Source organism: Rattus norvegicus, chromosome 9 (genome assembly GCF_036323735.1).
Source record: "Rattus norvegicus strain BN/NHsdMcwi chromosome 9, GRCr8, whole genome shotgun sequence".
NCBI lineage: Eukaryota > Metazoa > Chordata > Mammalia > Rodentia > Muridae > Rattus > Rattus norvegicus.
The window spans coordinates 98,923,351-98,940,115 of record NC_086027.1 but is presented as its reverse complement, the minus strand read 5'-3'; positions in this window follow the sequence as shown (position 1 = coordinate 98,940,115).

Below are 16,765 nucleotides of genomic sequence, written 5' to 3'. Positions count from 1 at the left end.
CACACAATTCCTGATTCCCCTGGCCTTGTAAAACTTCCTCCTGCTCAGTTCTCCTTTGAACCAATTTCCATTGTGGTTGAAATGATGGTGTTTCTGTTATGGTCACAGTTATAGTTGATGCTTTCCTACCTTTTGGAAGCTCTAAGCCACCACACAGAGAAGAGAGAAGCTCAGACTACAAAGGGAAGGGCAGAGGCTTCGCTCAGCAAGGGTTTCAGACGTGTGTGAGCCATCTTAGATGTTCTTGGGCACTCAGTTCCCAGGTGACTGTTCTAGAAGAAAACCACACAGCCAAACCCCCAGAATCACAGATCATAGAATGAAGGCTGGTCTTAGCCACTGAATGTTGAAGTGGTTTTCAGCAGCAACAGACAAAACTGTGAACAAGAAGTTGGTAACATGCCGTCGGGTACTGTGACTGGGGAGTTTGTTGGGTGGTGCTATTAATTTTTCTTTTTTTTGTGGAACGAGATCAGTGAATTAGAACCAGCAGGAGACAAAGTTGAACTGGGGCAACGTGGAAGGAGATGCAATACAATGTGGCTACCTTTATTTCTGACTAATCAGATGGGAGAGAATCAGAGGAAAGGAAGGAATAGGGACATTCTTCCTAAGAACCTGCTATTGGGAGGGGATCATAGTTGTTAGGGAATGGAGATCAGGGAGGAAACGCTTGAGGCAGGAAACACCTACAAAAAGGACTCTGGGTTTGGACTTAAGGTACTGGTGGGGTCTGAAAATGAAAATTGTCACCAGGAAGACTCAATTTCGTCTCTCAGACAAGAGAGGCTGGAGGTGTGTGGGGAAATGAGAGCTAAGTTCGTGGGAAAATGACATTGAGGATGCTGGAGGGAAAGAGATAACTGCGTTAAGGGATAACGATGGACCAGTGGTGAGGTAAACAGCCTAGAGGGAGGCTGGGGCACAGAGATGACTCCTTAGGCAACTGTAATTAATAGATAGGCTTTAAGGCCTGCAGCCGGGTGGGGAGTAAGTCTGTGGTTAGTATCTGCAACTTGATGGGATCTAAAATCACCATGGAAACAAACCACTGAGCACATCTGTGAAGGATTAGGTAGTCCCTGACACAGTAGGTTAATGGAGGAGGGAAGACCTACCCTCAGCGTGGGCAGCACCATTCCATAGGGCTAGGGTCAAAGACTGGATTAAAAAGAGAAAGCAATTCACAGATTGCCTAAGTGGAAATAAGAAATAAAACCAAGTTCTTGCCAGAGAGGGAGAGAGAGAGAGAGAGAGAGAGAGAGAGAGAGAGAGAGAGAGAGAGAGAGAGAGAGAGGGAGGGCTGAGTCTGAAGCTTCATTGGCTACTTCCTCTCTGTGGGTGAAATGTGACCAGATCAAGTTCCTGAAACCACGATTCCCCATCATGATGGGTAACACTCTGAGCTAAACCGTACCCTCCCTTCCTTCTGTAATTATTATTGTTTTGTCTCAGCAAGGAGAGAAACAACTGATAAGGGTCTAAGAGAAGGGTACTAAACTCAGGTTAGCAGCAGTGGCTCAGAAGACAGTATGTGCATGATCTACACCCACCTGTCTATTCTTCTATCCATCCGTCCATCCATCTGTCCATCCATCCACCCATCTGTCCATGCATCCATGCATCCATGCATCCATGCATCCATGCATCCATCCATCCATGCATCCATCCATCCATCCATCCATCCATGCATCCATCCATCTATCCATCCATCCATCCATCCATTTATTCATCATTAGATCCTCATTAGAGAATGCCATAAACCAGACGTGATGATAAGATTAAGAAAAAAAATAGACACGGTTCTTCTTTTTGTTAGTTGCTCTCCTTGAATTCTCTCCTCTGGGCATAAAAGTAGAGGCAACAGCCAGCATTAGTTAATTGCTGTTTGGGACCAAGCACTGTTCCTTGGGCACTATAGACTCTAGCACTTAATAACATCGAGGGGAATAGCACAAGTGGGGATTGTTGGTGGGTGAGGTGACTAAGGTTCAGAGATGGTGAATGTCTTAACAGAGAATCACATGGCCTTGGCATTCACAGTCAGCTCAAGCCATCTCCACGTACCTGCTCCTGGGAACCCACCCTAAATTCTACTCACTGAGTTGGGGGGGTACAGCATGAGCATTAATTTACCACTGAAGCAGTGGTATGTATGATGGAGAAGGATTGGGGAAAGTGAAGTAATGATGTCTTCAGTTTCTTGTGTATTGGAGAAAGCTATCAATGGGTTAAGTTTACCACAGTGAGCAGCTTCTATGGGAAAATCCATCCTAAACTCCAAACAATTACCTTGGAAACAGCCCTGGAAAGAAGCCCGTGTGTAAATCAGAGCATGTGTAACTATGAAATCTGGTCTTTGTGAATACACATCCAATGGGGCTATTTTCCCTCACTTTTGCTTTCTCGAATCTTTCTCTGCATTGTGCTGTGCAAAGACCCTCAGCTTCCTGTTCTAGTAAGCCGGCAAACTCCCTCCCTTAGCCCTGCACACATTTTTGTAACTACCCCCTAGAGGCTTCCTTCATGGAGTAAGGAAAACCGAATTCTGTTTTCCTAAGTGACGGGATGTGTTTATCCAGGGACTCCAAGTGGGCTCCAGCGCCTGGCCAGATGGTTCCAGATACGCTCAGCAGAACTCGAGGCGCCGGCCCCAGGGCCCTCCACAACCATGTGACTCACAGGAGACCGGTGCCAAAGACGTGCACTGAGTGTCCTGCCCATGCTGGGCTGCACATAGGGTACACACAGGCTTCTGCGCCTTGGCTGCCTTAGGTGGTGCTGGGGCGGGGGAAAGGGGAGGGTGTGCTCTTGCTGGAACTGTGATCCACCCTCCCAGCCCAGTGTGAGTCACGTCTATTTTTAGCTTACCACTCACCCAGGTGGGCCAGGTTCCATGCTAACTGCTCCACATTTTGCGTCTCTATCGTTTACGTGGAGTGACTGGTAGGCTTCAGTGCCTGTATTTCAGCACATGTGCCTCTGGCAAAGGGGAAATGAGCTTTTGGGGACCTAGGGGACTTATGGCAGGGACATCTACTGATGGCTTTGTGAGCCTGTTGAGCCCATGGGCTGAGGGGCAGGGACGGCAACCAGGACCGTGCCTGTAATTATGTCCAGTGCGCTTTGTTGGGTAGACATGACTGATGGGTCTTGATAGTCTCTCACTGGCTTGAACATTGCTTCGGGGGAAAGTTCATTGGCTAGTAGCCACTTCTGTCTCTGAAGCTGTGTGAGGGGGGGATGTGGTCAGGGTCGCTGTGCACTGCCTTCTGCTCTCCTGGGTTGATGGGCATCACATATGATTTACCTGTTAGAGAAAATTTACTCAGATCTTTTTATGGCCAGAATGTGCCAGATTTCCACAGGCTAAAGCAGGGTCAGGCCTGCTTAGTACTTGCGTGTGAGACTTTACTCACACCTGCTTGCTTGGCTTCAGTTGTTTTCTGCTGCCCCTCCCCCTCTCACCCCTCCTCCTCCTCCTCTTCTCTTTCTACTCCTCTTCCTCTTCCTCCTCTTCCCCCACTTCCTCCTTCTCCCCTTCCTCTTCCTCTTCTTCCTCCTCTTCCTCTTTGTCCTCTTCCTCCTTTTCCTCTTCCTCTTTCCTTCCTCCTCCTCTTCCTTTTCCTCCTCTTCCTCTTCCCCTTCTTCCTCCTTGTCCTCTTTCTCTCCCTCTTCTTCCTCCTTGTCCTCTTCCTCCTCCTCTTCCTCCTCCTCCTCCCCCTTGAGATATGGTCTCATGTATCTCAGGCTAACCTCCATGGCTTTGACCTTCTGGTTCCACTCCTTGAGCCTCCTGCGTGCTAGGATTACAGGTAGGCACTACCACACCTGGTTCGATGCTGCAATGTGGATGGAACTAGGGCCGTTTGCCTGCTCGACAAGCACTCTATTAAGAGAATTACATCCTCATCCCATGACTGACTAGTTTAGTAGTATGGATAGATAATCTAATTTGGAATTCCTTAGACTCAGACTGAGAGAAAGTGAGTTTAAGTAATGCATTTGGGAGGTGGTCTTGGGAAGAACCTTGTTGGAACAGTAAGATGTGTGAATAAGCAGTGGCCACCGTGGCCTCACTGGGGGACCTCTTGGTGACTGTCTAGGTATTCTGTGAAGTTGTCAAGGGAGAGACAGTGGATTGCTTGCTTTCTGGCCTACTGTTGAGTGATAGATGCTCAGGGGTCCTTATTCCCTACATCTTTGTCTGACCAGCTTGCCAACTGTGTGGTCCGGAGCATCAGAGAATCCCCTAGGCTTAGAGCTCCAGGCTCTTCAGCAGGGAGAGAGGGAAAGGGGACGGTGGGTTCTGGGGCTAGTTTCTCAGTCTCATGTCTAGCATCTAGCAGAGGAGAGAGGCCCTGGCCTGGCTCCATCCCCGCATCCTGCTTTGCTCTTGTCCTAGACACACTGTCCAACTTCTCTGAGAGCTGTAGTTCTTGTCCAGAACTGTCCTCTAAGGGTTCGCTACAGAGTGACATGAGGTAATGTCTATGAAAGGCTGTGTGAATTTCAGAGGTCTTGGGAAGTCTGTGCTATTGGCCTCCTTCCCTCCTTTTCCTCCCTCCCACCCTTCCTCCTTCTCCTCTTCCATTCTCCCTCCCTCATCCTTCCTTCCTTCCTTCCCTTCTTTCCTCTCAATACAGGAGATATTTGAGTCTCTTCTTCGGGTTCTATGCATCATTAATAAAACAATTTAAGAACGGACTCAAACAGAAGCTCAAGGACAACTTTATTAGAGTTTAAAGGAAAACAGCTGTATCTGAGGTGCCACACAGAGAAGAATGGAGGAGAGAAGGAAGAAAGCCATGTCACTGAAGTCGCATGGAAGGCAGACACATGGCGGATAAGCAGCCACGTGGTGTAGAGGGGAGCTTTAGAGAAAGCGAGGAAACCCAAACGTTGGGAAAACCAACTTATTAAGTATACTTAGAAAAGAAATAGAAGAAAAGTTTCTGAAGGATTCAGAAAAGCAAGCAGACTGGGAGTGGGATTCTGGGAAGGACAAGTATGGTGTCTAATGAAAGGACTAACTATTCTATCTCTTTAGTATGGCTTAAGGTGAATTTACCTTCCCTAGGGTGGGCCTTTGTCCAAGTGAACATCCAGATGGACTAGACTGTTTTGTCTCTACTCAGGCCTGAGATTCCATGTCCTGATGAGAAGTATTTTACTATAACTTATGTAGAGACTCTCTCTCCTCCCCTCCCCACCCCTCTCTTTCTTCTTCCCATCCTCCATATAGTTCCAGGAAATCACTGACTTCATCCCTCCTTTTCCATTCAGTTACATGGAGGCATATGACCAGGTTGTTCCAGAAGAGAATTCCCTCCTGGCCACAGTAACTGGCTCTGAAGGGGCACATGACCCTTGCAGGGTCAATTGGAGTGTTTCTTGAGATTTATCTATTGGCCCAGGAGGTAAGATCTAGAAGAAGGGGTTTACTGTTTTGTATTAGAGAGAGGGGGCGGTCTTTCCTAGAGAGTATATTAAGGGGTTAGACACAAGCGTGGGCGCACACACATAAACACACACACACACAGACAGAGACAGAGACAGAGACAGAGAGAGACAGAGTGAGAGACAGAGAGAGACAGAAACAGAGAGAGAGACAGAGAGAGACAGAGTGAGAGACAGAGAGAGAGAGACAAAGACAGAGGCACACACATAGAGACACACACATACAGATACAGAGAGTCAGAGACAGAAAGGCAGAAAGAGACACAGATGGTGAGGGACAGAGACAGAGAGTGGGCAAACTAGTTGATCCTTTTCACTGTGTCCCTGGACACAACGGTTATTACGTGTGTGTGTGTGAGAAAATACAAATGTAACCCACAAAGACACACACACACACACACACACACACACACACACACACACGTACCCTTAAGTCCTTTGGCAGTAGGAACATCCACTAATAAATTGCCTCCTTTAGATTGGCCCGAAGGCAAGTATGCAGGGGCATTTTCTTAATTAATGATTAATAGAGGAGGGTCCAGTCCACTGTGGGCAGTACTGCCTCTGGACAGGTGGTCCTGGGTTATATAAGAAGGTTCCTGAGAAAATCATGGGGAGTGTGGTGATTTGAATGAGAATGGCCCCAGAGATTCATATATTTGAATACTTGGTCTCTTGTTGGTGGAACTGTTTGGGAAGGATTAGGAGGTGTAGCCTTGTTGGAAGAGGTATGTCACTGAGTGTGGGCTGCCTGCTGCCATGTTTGCCACTATGGTGGTTATGGACTCTAACCCTCTGGAACTGTAAGCCCCCAGTAGACTCTTCCATAAGTTGCTTTGGTCATAGTATCTTTTCACAGCAATAAAAAAGTAAACAAGCCAGGGAGCAAGCCATTAAATAGCTTTTCTCCATGATCTTGGCTATGGCTCCTTCTTCTAGGTTCCTGCCCTGACTTCCCTTATGGCGGACCATAAGGTATAATAACCCCTTCCCTCCCAAGTTGCTTTGGGTCATGATGTTCATTAAAGCAACAGGCAGCAAACTCAGATCCCACAACAGCGCTGTCTGAGGACTTTCTTGCTCTGTAAATGGCTTTGTTTCAACTAGACGGTGGGTTTCTCTCATCTGTAGTGGGAAGCTGGGGACATACACAGTTGAAAGGCCTTGTGAGTGGCTTTGGGGGTTACATTTGTATTTTCAAAGCATCTGAAAGCATCTACCAGATGAAACTGCCCAGGAACAGTAGGGACGTCTTTGCCACCTGTCTGCTTGAAGCCCCTCTCCAGCCACTAAGGAGCCCTGGCCACCCAGGATTATCCAAATCACTCAATACATCTCTACACGTCCACTCTACACGTGCACTCTACACGTCCACTCTACACGTCCACTCTACACGTCCACTCTACACCTCCACTCTACACGTCCACTCTACACGTCCACTCTACACGTCCACTCTAACGTCCACTCTACACGTCCACTCTACACGTGCACTCTACACCTCCACTCTACACGTGCACTCTACACCTCCACTCTACACGTGCACTCTACACGTCCACTCTACACGTCCACTCTACACGTCCACTCTACACGTCCACTCTAACGTCCACTCTACACGTCCACTCTACACGTCCACTCTACACGTCCACTCTACACGTCCACTCTACACGTCCACTCTACACCTCCACTCTACACGTCCACTCTACACGTCCACTCTACACGTCCACTCTACACGTCCACTCTACACGTCCACTCTACACGTCCACTCTACACCTCCACTCTACACGTCCACTCTACACGTCCACTCTACACGTCCACTCTACACGTCCACTCTACACGTCCACTCTACACGTCCACTCTACACGTCCACTCTACACGTCCACTCTACACGTCCACTCTAACGTCCACTCTACACGTGCACTCTACACGTCCACTCTACACGTCCACTCTACACGTCCACTCTACACGTCCACTCTACACCTCCACTCTACACGTCCACTCTACACGTCCACTCTACACGTCCACTCTACACGTCCACTCTAACGTCCACTCTACACGTGCACTCTACACGTCCACTCTACACGTCCACTCTACACGTCCACTCTACACGTCCACTCTACACGTCCACTCTACACGTCCACTCTACACGTCCACTCTACACGTCCACTCTACACGTGCACTCTACACGTCCACTCTACACGTCCACTCTACACGTCCACTCTACACGTCCACTCTACACGTCCACTCTACACCTCCACTCTACACGTCCACTCTACACGTCCACTCTACACCTCCACTCTACACGTCCACTCTACACGTCCACTCTACACGTCCACTCTACACGTGCACTCTACACGTCCACTCTACACGTCCACTCTACACGTCCACTCTACACGTCCACTCTACACGTCCCCTCTACACGTCCACTCTACACGTCCCCTCTACACGTCCACTCTACACCTCCACTCTACACGTCCACTCTACACGTCCACTCTACACGTGCACTCTACACGTGCACTCTACACGTCCACTCTACACGTCCACTCTACACGTCCACTCTACACGTCCCCTCTACACGTCCACTCTACACGTCCACTCTAACGTCCACTCTACACGTCCACTCTACACGTCCACTCTACACGTCCACTCTACACGTCCACTCTACACGTCCACTCTACACGTCCACTCTACACCTCCACTCTACACCTCCCCTCTACACGTCCACTCTACACGCCCCCTCTACACGTCCACTCTAACGTCCACTCTACACCTCCACTCTACACCTCCCCTCTACACGTCCACTCTACACGCCCCCTCTACACGTCCACTCTACACCTCCCCTCTACACGTCCACTCTACACATCCACTCTACACCTCCCCTCTACACGTCCACTCTACACGTCCACTCTAACGTCCACTCTACACGTCCACTCTACACGTCCACTCTAACGTCCACTCTACACGTCCACTCTACACGTCCACTCTACACGTGCACTCTAACGTCCACTCTACACGTCCACTCTACACGTCCACTCTAACGTCCACTCTAACGTCCACTCTACACGTCCACTCTAACGTCCACTCTACACGTCCACTCTACACGTCCACTCTAACGTCCACTCTAACGTCCACTCTACACGTCCACTCTACACGTCCACTCTAACGTCCACTCTAACGTCCACTCTAACGTCCACTCTAACGTCCACTCTACACGTCCACCACTGAAGAGCCTGGCCTGCTGTTCCATTTTGGCTGTAGGCAGGACACATTGGTCACTGCAGTAAAGTTGGATATTCTTATGTTTCCTTCCCCGGTCATGTAAATGCACGGTACAGATGCCCAGATGTTGGGCAGGCTCAGTGAGACCTCTCTGGTGTCTTGTCATCTTTATGGTGGACATAATATTTGCTCTTTTCTACATCAGTTTTAGGACCAGTCAGCCCTTCCCTAACCTTTGAGCTCCCTGACATTGCAGAGAGAGAGAGAGAGAGTCAAGGTCAAAGTGTAGCCAGGGATCCTTCATCCTGTCTTGTCCTTGTCCCACAGGGATACAAGGGACACATTAAGGTAGAGGGTAAAGGTTGACTTCTTCCTCAGGGCTCAGTAAGTACTGTGAAGGTGAGAAGGAAAGCCACCCTAGGGCCATTGAAGAGGATGGCCCGTCTCCACTCAGCTCCTTAATACTGGGGGAGGGGCGCATTGCCCCTTAAGAGCCTTATGTGCACTGTGAGTTTGCAGATGTTTTCCAGCTGTTTTTCATTATCAGCAGGGGACTGAAGAGGAAATGGGTGTCTGCAGCATGGGTGGGGGGAGCGTAACACATTGCTTCAGAGACAGGACAGGCTCCTTTGAGGACATTGGGACTCAGATCCCGAGGGGGGGGGGTCAGAAAACACAAGAGGGGCTGACATTAGACCATGTGGACTGACAGGGAGCTCAAGTACATCTTCTCCTAGTACTGTCTTGTCCTCTCCCTCACCCCACACATGCCTTGCAACCCCACCCTCCACAGCAAAGGCCTTGCACCTCAATTGTGGCAGTGTGTGTGGGTTCAGACAGCTTTGGCTGATCTGGGTGGTTCTGGAGGGCTTGTGTAGGCCCAGCCACCAAGAGAAGAAACGGCCTGGGGCTGTAAATGGCTATGGCAGACCTAGAGGACTTGAATTTTCTTCTACAGTCCCAAGACTCCCGTGGGCCAGCACACAGCTAAGAGCACCACACTGCTCATGAATGCTCCCACAGCCTGTCAGGGTGAGTATGAACCTGGACTGGGTCTGCAGAAGCCATCTATGGAGGTTAAATGTACCCACAGGCAGTAAATGAACCAAAGCTTAAACCTCGTCTTATAACATGTGACCCCAAAGAGGCCGTATCATTGAATGTAGAGCTTAACCGCATGAGACACTAGGAAATAGACACAGGATGAAATCCCCAGGACCCAAGACAAAGTAAAGAACCGGGCACCAAGGCACACTCTACTGTTCTCTCATTCGTTATGTGTGGGTTGTACCCTCTGGTAGAGCCTCACTGAGGGTGGTCTTCACCTGTTCACTCCCTTCTCCCAGGACATGGAGCAGAGCTAGAATGTAGTAACATCCTGGCATCATGAACGATGGTGACTAGAAGCCACTCAGAAGAGTGTGTGAGCTTCTGGCATCAGAGGAATGGACTTGATCACTGTTGAAGTGAAGGTAGGGGATGGAGTCTGAGTTAGTGTAGGCTTTGAGGCGAGGCAGCTGAGACCATCAGGCCTTGCTTTACAATGAGCAAAGACCCTCTATAGGGCTCTTCTGCTCGGCTTCTGCAATCTTGCTTCCAGCCACCCTCCTGGCAGCACAGTGGTGGCTTCAGTGGGAACAGTACAGCAGAAAGTACCAGCATTTCCTGAAGAGACTTTTTCATGGTCTTTGATAGAACTGTAAGGTAGGGAATTTCACTGTGGAGGTTGAGAAATGAGCGAAGAGCCAAAGATTCTATGGGAGTCTCCACCATAGATGGATTTCTCCCAGGCTAGCTAAGGATACACAAGAAAGAGGTTAAGCCCAGGTCTCAAAGGAGAAGGAGGAGGAAGAGGAAGAGGAAGAGGAAGAGGAAGAGGAAGAGGAGGAGGGCACACAAATGCTGTGCTCTTCAGGATAGACAACAGGGAAGACAGAAGGGGGAAGGAGCTGAAGGAAAGGGGGGGAGAGTGAGGGAGAATGGAAGGTGAGAGGAGAGAGGAGGAAGGAGGGAAAGAGGATGAGGGTGAAAGGAGGGGAAGGAGGAGAGAAAGGGGTGGGGGAAGGAAAAAGAGGAAGGGGGAAGGTAGAGAAATGGATAAAAAGGAGGGGAAGGGAAGAGGAGCAAGGAGGAGGGAGAGGAAGGAGAGGAGGGGAGGAGGAAGAAGAGGGAAAAGGGAGGGAGGACAGAGGAGAGGAAGGGGAGGATGGAGAAAAGAGATGAGGGGAGGAGGGAGAGCAGGGGAGGAAGGAGAGGAAGGGGAGGGATAGGAAGTAAGGAGGAGGGAGAGAGGAAGTTAGGGAAATGAATAGAGAGGAGAGGGAGGGACAGGTAGGAGGAAGAGGATGGGAGAGACGGGGAGGGAGAGGGAGGAGTTCGGAGAGAGAGGAGGTGCTTTGGGAGGGCAGGTACAGGTCTCTGCCTGTCTTGCTCTTCTCTATCCACAGGGTTCCACAGATCAGACTTGTGTTCAGTATGTCCTGGTGGGAAGGAAAATAATAAGGAACAGTTGAATAAATAAAACTTCCTACTCAGCGATGGGCTGCAGAGATCATATTTTCTCTAATCGTCCATGCTGAGGGCACTTCTCTTCACATTTTTAAAATGCATTTTTGAGAATGTCATCGATGTATACATTGTGCTTTGAGTAAATCACACCATTTCCCTCCTCTCCAGCCCCTCCTCCCTCTTAACTTCATGGGCTCTTTTAACCCAAGGAGTCCATTAGGTGCCCTGTGTGTGTGTGTGTGTGTGTGTGTGTGTGTGTGTGTGTGCATATTTAGTGGCTGGGTGCATGTATGAGTGTGTATATGTATTGGGTATGTGTGTATATGTGTGGGGTAGGTGGATGGCTGTGTGCGTGTGAGTGTGTGTTGTGTATGGGGATATGTGAGTGGGTTTTGTGTGTGTGTGCGTGCGTGTATGTGTGTGTGTGTGTGTGTGTGTGTGTGTGTGTGTGGGTGTCTGGGTGTATCTGGATGGGTGGGCATCCTCCTGAGGGAGAACCTTCCAGGGGCTGCCTACCTTAAAAATACTACCCCACCTCCACACCCCCGCACCATAGGCATCAACTCCTCACCTAGGAGTAGATCTTTCCTGGGCTCTCCTCTAGCTTTCCAAGGATCTGTTCAGTTCAAGAATCATCCAGGGACCAAAAGAAGCACTAGTGCCCCACAAATATGTACGTTCAGAGGAGAGCCTGGCTTCTCGTCCTGCTACAGCACTGTGCAGACCCTTTGGTGAATCTGTGCCAGGCTCGGTGAGTGATGGATGCCATCACCATGACTGAGAGAGTCAGTTGCCCATTGCTCCTGTGAGATGTAGAACTACTAATGTGAAGGGTTTTAGCTCCACATTTTGAAGGTTACAATCCAAGATCAGACAGGCCTACAGCATCAGGTTTCTGGAACATTCTGGATGAAAATAGTGGGGTTAGGACAGAGCAGAAGGCTCACCTCATGGCCATGGAGAAAAGAGAGAGGAAGTGACCAGAGTGTCACGGTTGCCTTCAAGGGCAGGTCCCCAATGACCTCACACTACCCCATCTCCTAAAAGTTCCACCACTTCCTGGCAGCATCGCACTGAGGACCAGGCCTGACATACAGGCCTTTGAGGACATTTACCAAACCGTGCTTTCTCCCTCACTTGAAGTCAGCATCACAGGGTTGGAACTTCAATATCACTGAGCTGCTAAGACGACGTTCTCTTTGGTCAGGATGTCCTGAATAGAGAGAGGGGTTTGCTCTGTCTTAAAATCCCTTAGTCAGTTTGATCACCTGCCTAAGCAATGTCCTACAGCAGTGAAACTCCACATGTCTGGGACAGAGACAACTGGTCAACCTCAGGAATGGGATGGCTTCATGGAATGGAAAGTCTTCATGGAATGGAAAACATGTTTCTTTTGAAGCAGGGGTGCAGAAGGAGGCAGAGTCAGCTGCCTGTGCATGCCAGTTAAGGTGGGCTCACATAGGTTTGAGGCTTTGCATGGTAGGAAACTTGAGCTGTTTTGTTCACAGCTATGCCCTCTGGGCCTAGGGCACCTCAAGACCTCAGGAATTGGGGAAGGAGGGAAACAAAACAATCATTGTGCCAGTCCCTGGCTCCAAGGTAATTTTGCTAATGAGAGATGAGGGGGTTACAGAAACTTCTTAAGAATTCCCCTTACAAGTAGCTCAGATTTGGGGATTGGCTTCCTACCACTCCCAAGTTTCCTGGCCCACCTCTTAGCTCTGAGGTCCTCCTCTGACTCACTGGAAGATGTGGGAATGATGAGGCAGGCTTGGAGACTGTCTATTAGGGGAGCATCTAGAATAACAACTGATAGTCCCGATTACTGTGTTTCTCCTGGAGGGCTGGATCAGGGGTGCCTATCAGCAGATAGGTTCCTGCTCTTCATCTCAAATACCCAGGCCACTACCTTCTCTTTTCTTAGGAGAATTCAAATATGTGTCTTGGTGGAAAAGTGACAGTGCCAATAGTACCTCAGGTAGGACCTGGAGGCAGGATCTCCAGGGAAACAACAGGGAGACTTCAGGGAGTACCAGATGCAGAAGTGTAGGAGCAGAGGAGGATCAGAAAGGCTTGGAGCAGCACCGGTGGGTCCAGGCAAATCTCCCTCTGCCCTGCATGTGTTTTGAAATCATGGCAGCCGCACTGCCAATCACCTGTTAACAGGCAAGCACTATCTGGCTCTTGTCTAGAGCATCTGTGTCTTTCTGGAATAATTCAAATACTGGAGCATCATGAAAAGTCTTTGGGCTTTGTTACTGTGGGTGGCAAATACATTAGATAGATTTACTTTTTTGGTCCAGATTGATCTGCTCAAAATACTTTTTTCTTTATTTTGTCCTAGTGTAGAGAAAGCCACAGTTCTAGTGTTGTTTCGAATGCTGCGATAAAATAGCCCATTTAGGAGAAGAAAGCTTATTTCAGCTTACAATGATGGCAGTCCATCATTGTTGTTGGCTTACAGACAGTTCTGCTAGACTCCTCCCAGCAACCCAGCAACCCAGCAACGACTACATCATCACCTGCCACTATTACTATCTGTGCTACTGTCAGGTGTGGGTGGCCTGGGTATGTATAAGAGGGCTGGCCCCTCCTCCAGCTTCTTCCTTCTTCTCTCTTTCACCCCTCTCTTCCCACATGTTCCTTGCTGGCCTCTTTCTTTCTGCCCTTCTCTATCCCAATTTTCTCTGCTCTCATAACTCTGTCTGCCTCTATTCCTTCTCCAAGTCCCTGTTCCCCTCCCTTCCCCCACAATAAACCTCCCTTACTCCCTTATGCTAGGTCTGTCACAAGGTGAACACCTTGGAATGGGCCTATGAGGTATCCCCCTTACTCTTGTCACTGCCACATTATATTTCACAACAACTGTGGCATCATAGTGCTGACCTGTAATTCAGGGAGGAACTTCAAACATCTGGTCATATCACACCTGCCATGGGGAATAGAGAGGAAGAATGCATGTGAAGGTACTGATGAGGTCATCAGTACCTTCACAGTCCTGAGGGGTTCAGTTTCCCTCTCTATCAACACGGATAGAATAAAAATGAGCAGTGTGTCTATGAACAAGGAAACATCCCTCAACTGGCACTAAAACTGCTGGTGACCAGACCACGGACTTTTGGCTCTCATTGTTTGTAACCCGCCTGGCTTTTATTGTGTGAGGCAGCCTTAATGAGTTATGGTAAGAGCCCTGGCTGTGCACCTGCATAATTCATCTTGGCCATACTTTGAAGCCTCTGGCAACAACCTTGCATAGACTTTGAACTTTCTTTCCATGCAGCTGAGTTCTGCACTGTTGGCTCAAAATTAGTGTGCATGACTTCCTGTCAAATCTCTTTTGGGGGGTTGGGGATTTAGCTCAGTGGTAGAGTGCTTGCCTAGGAAGCGCAAGGCCCTGGGTTCGGTCCCCAGCTCCAAAAAAAAGAATAAAAAAAAATCTCTTTTGGATGCCAGCAATTAAGGAATTATTTGACGTGGAAAGGTTAGCAGAGACAAAAAAAATCTAAACTTTCGTTAAGTTACATGAAGTTGGCCTGGCCTAGCTGCCCTGAGAGGCAAGCATTGTAAGTTTTTCAGGTTAGAGTTTGTGCTCCTGGGGCACTGTGTGACTTTTAGTTTCTGAGAGATGGAGGCACTCCCTCCCTCAGGCGGTGAAGCATTCAGGCTGCCTGTGTTTCTCTGTATGTTCCCTCGGAAGTCGAGGAAGCATGGACGCTTGACAGGACAATTGATCTTAGACATTAATCTTGTGTACCCTGTGTGGCTTGCAAACATCATTGTACCCTGGCAACCACAACTGCATTGTTCCTGCCAACTGCCATCATATTCTATTTAAAGGTATAAAAATTTTGATTACGCTCAATAAAATTGTCACAGCTTCAGTCTTGCCCCTCCCGGTCCCTCTAACCTGAGCCTGGTTTAATTTCTTGCCAGCTCTATCAGGTAACCTTGGCCTGGTAAGTAAGTGTGGGTGCTTACCAAGACCCAAACCGAAGAAACATGCAATTTTGTGTGTCACAAATCTTTGGCCAGCAAGAATGAAGCTAAGAATATCCTTTGGCTTTTCTCTTAGCAAGTGCATATGACAACTCAATTAAAAAAAAAGACTTAATTTTTAATTATGTGTATGCCAGTGCAGATATGGGAGCTGATTAGACAAGGGTGTCAGATCCCCTGGAGCTGCAGCTGTAGGTGCTTTTGAGTTTCCCAATGTGGGTGCTGGGATTTGAACTCAGGTCCTTCCCAAGAGCAAACGGCCTGTGCTCTTGATTGCACAGTCATCTCTTTTGCCCCTTCTCATTGAGATTTTAAAGTACAAATGCATGTTTTCTTGTGTGATATCTATTCAAGCAAAAAAAGTGGGTGTTTCATATTCTAACATGACGAGTTAAGGTTTCCAGGGTTTTGATACAATGTATCCTATTTTTAATTTTTAGGATAATTTGACAAGTCAATAATATGACACTCTTCCTTTTACTTACCTTTTCCCAATGGTGATAGTGATTGAACCCAGAGTTTCACTCAGCTGGGTGATGTACCACTGAGCTTGATGTCAAGCCTCATTCACTCTTTCATTACGCTGATATCCAGTACTGTGTGTATCTGGGTCTTGGAGAAATGTCTTTGGGTAAGGAGACAGCTGGTCCACGGGACACAGGCTGCAGGAAGAAGACTGTTTCTTTAGTGGGAGGTACTCTGAGGTGCTGTGCTGTCACTGGGTTAGGGAAAACTTCCCTGGGGGTTCCTCAGGTGGGCCTATATGAACAGCAATGGGGGAGGGTTGGAGCCAGGCTAAGAGGCTGCAGAGAGAGCAGCCGCAGGGATCGATGAAGGAGCAGGTCTGGGAGCTGTCCACACACACTGCCTGCTCTGCGGAGGGTCAGTTGCTAACGGATTACTGTCCCTTGGGATGCCCAGCTGGCTTCTCTAAGGTCACACTTCTTGAGGACTGTTTTTAGCCCAGAGTGACTGTGTATGGGGTCCTGTCCCTAGCTACTTCCTGTGAACCTGGGTTCCTCTAATACAAACGTGACTGGAGGACTTCTCCCTTGGAACTGTGCTAGAGTCCAGCCTCCTCCCACCCAGTGCTCCTCCCCACCTCTGCTTACACCCCCCCCCAGATATTATACCTAGTGCTGCTGTGGGCTCTCTTTGGCCCCTGCCCCTCTCCCCTTTGTCCTTCTTGGCTCCCCCACTCCCAATGTATTGCGTGCACCACTCAACTCTTTTGGCTTCGGCTTTTCTAGGATCAGAACCAAGAAGCCAATTGCAGCTAAATGCATATTGAGCAAGCGTCCAGTGGCCATATGTGCCGATTATTCTCAGGCATGGGACATCTGATCTCTGTCCAAATCCCAGAGCTTACTGAGATCTGCATCTACGAAGTCTTACTGTTACATGGCACCCAAGCTGACCTTCTTTCTGCTTTTCTACTCTTGTTTTCCCTTCCCTCCACTCCCCTCCCATTTCCTCCCATTCCCCCTTCCCTCCTTTCCTTTCCCTTTCCTGACCCTACCCCTCCTTCCTTTCTCACCCCTCCCTTCCTTTGCTTTCCTTTCCCTGTGATCATTTTCATTTCCTT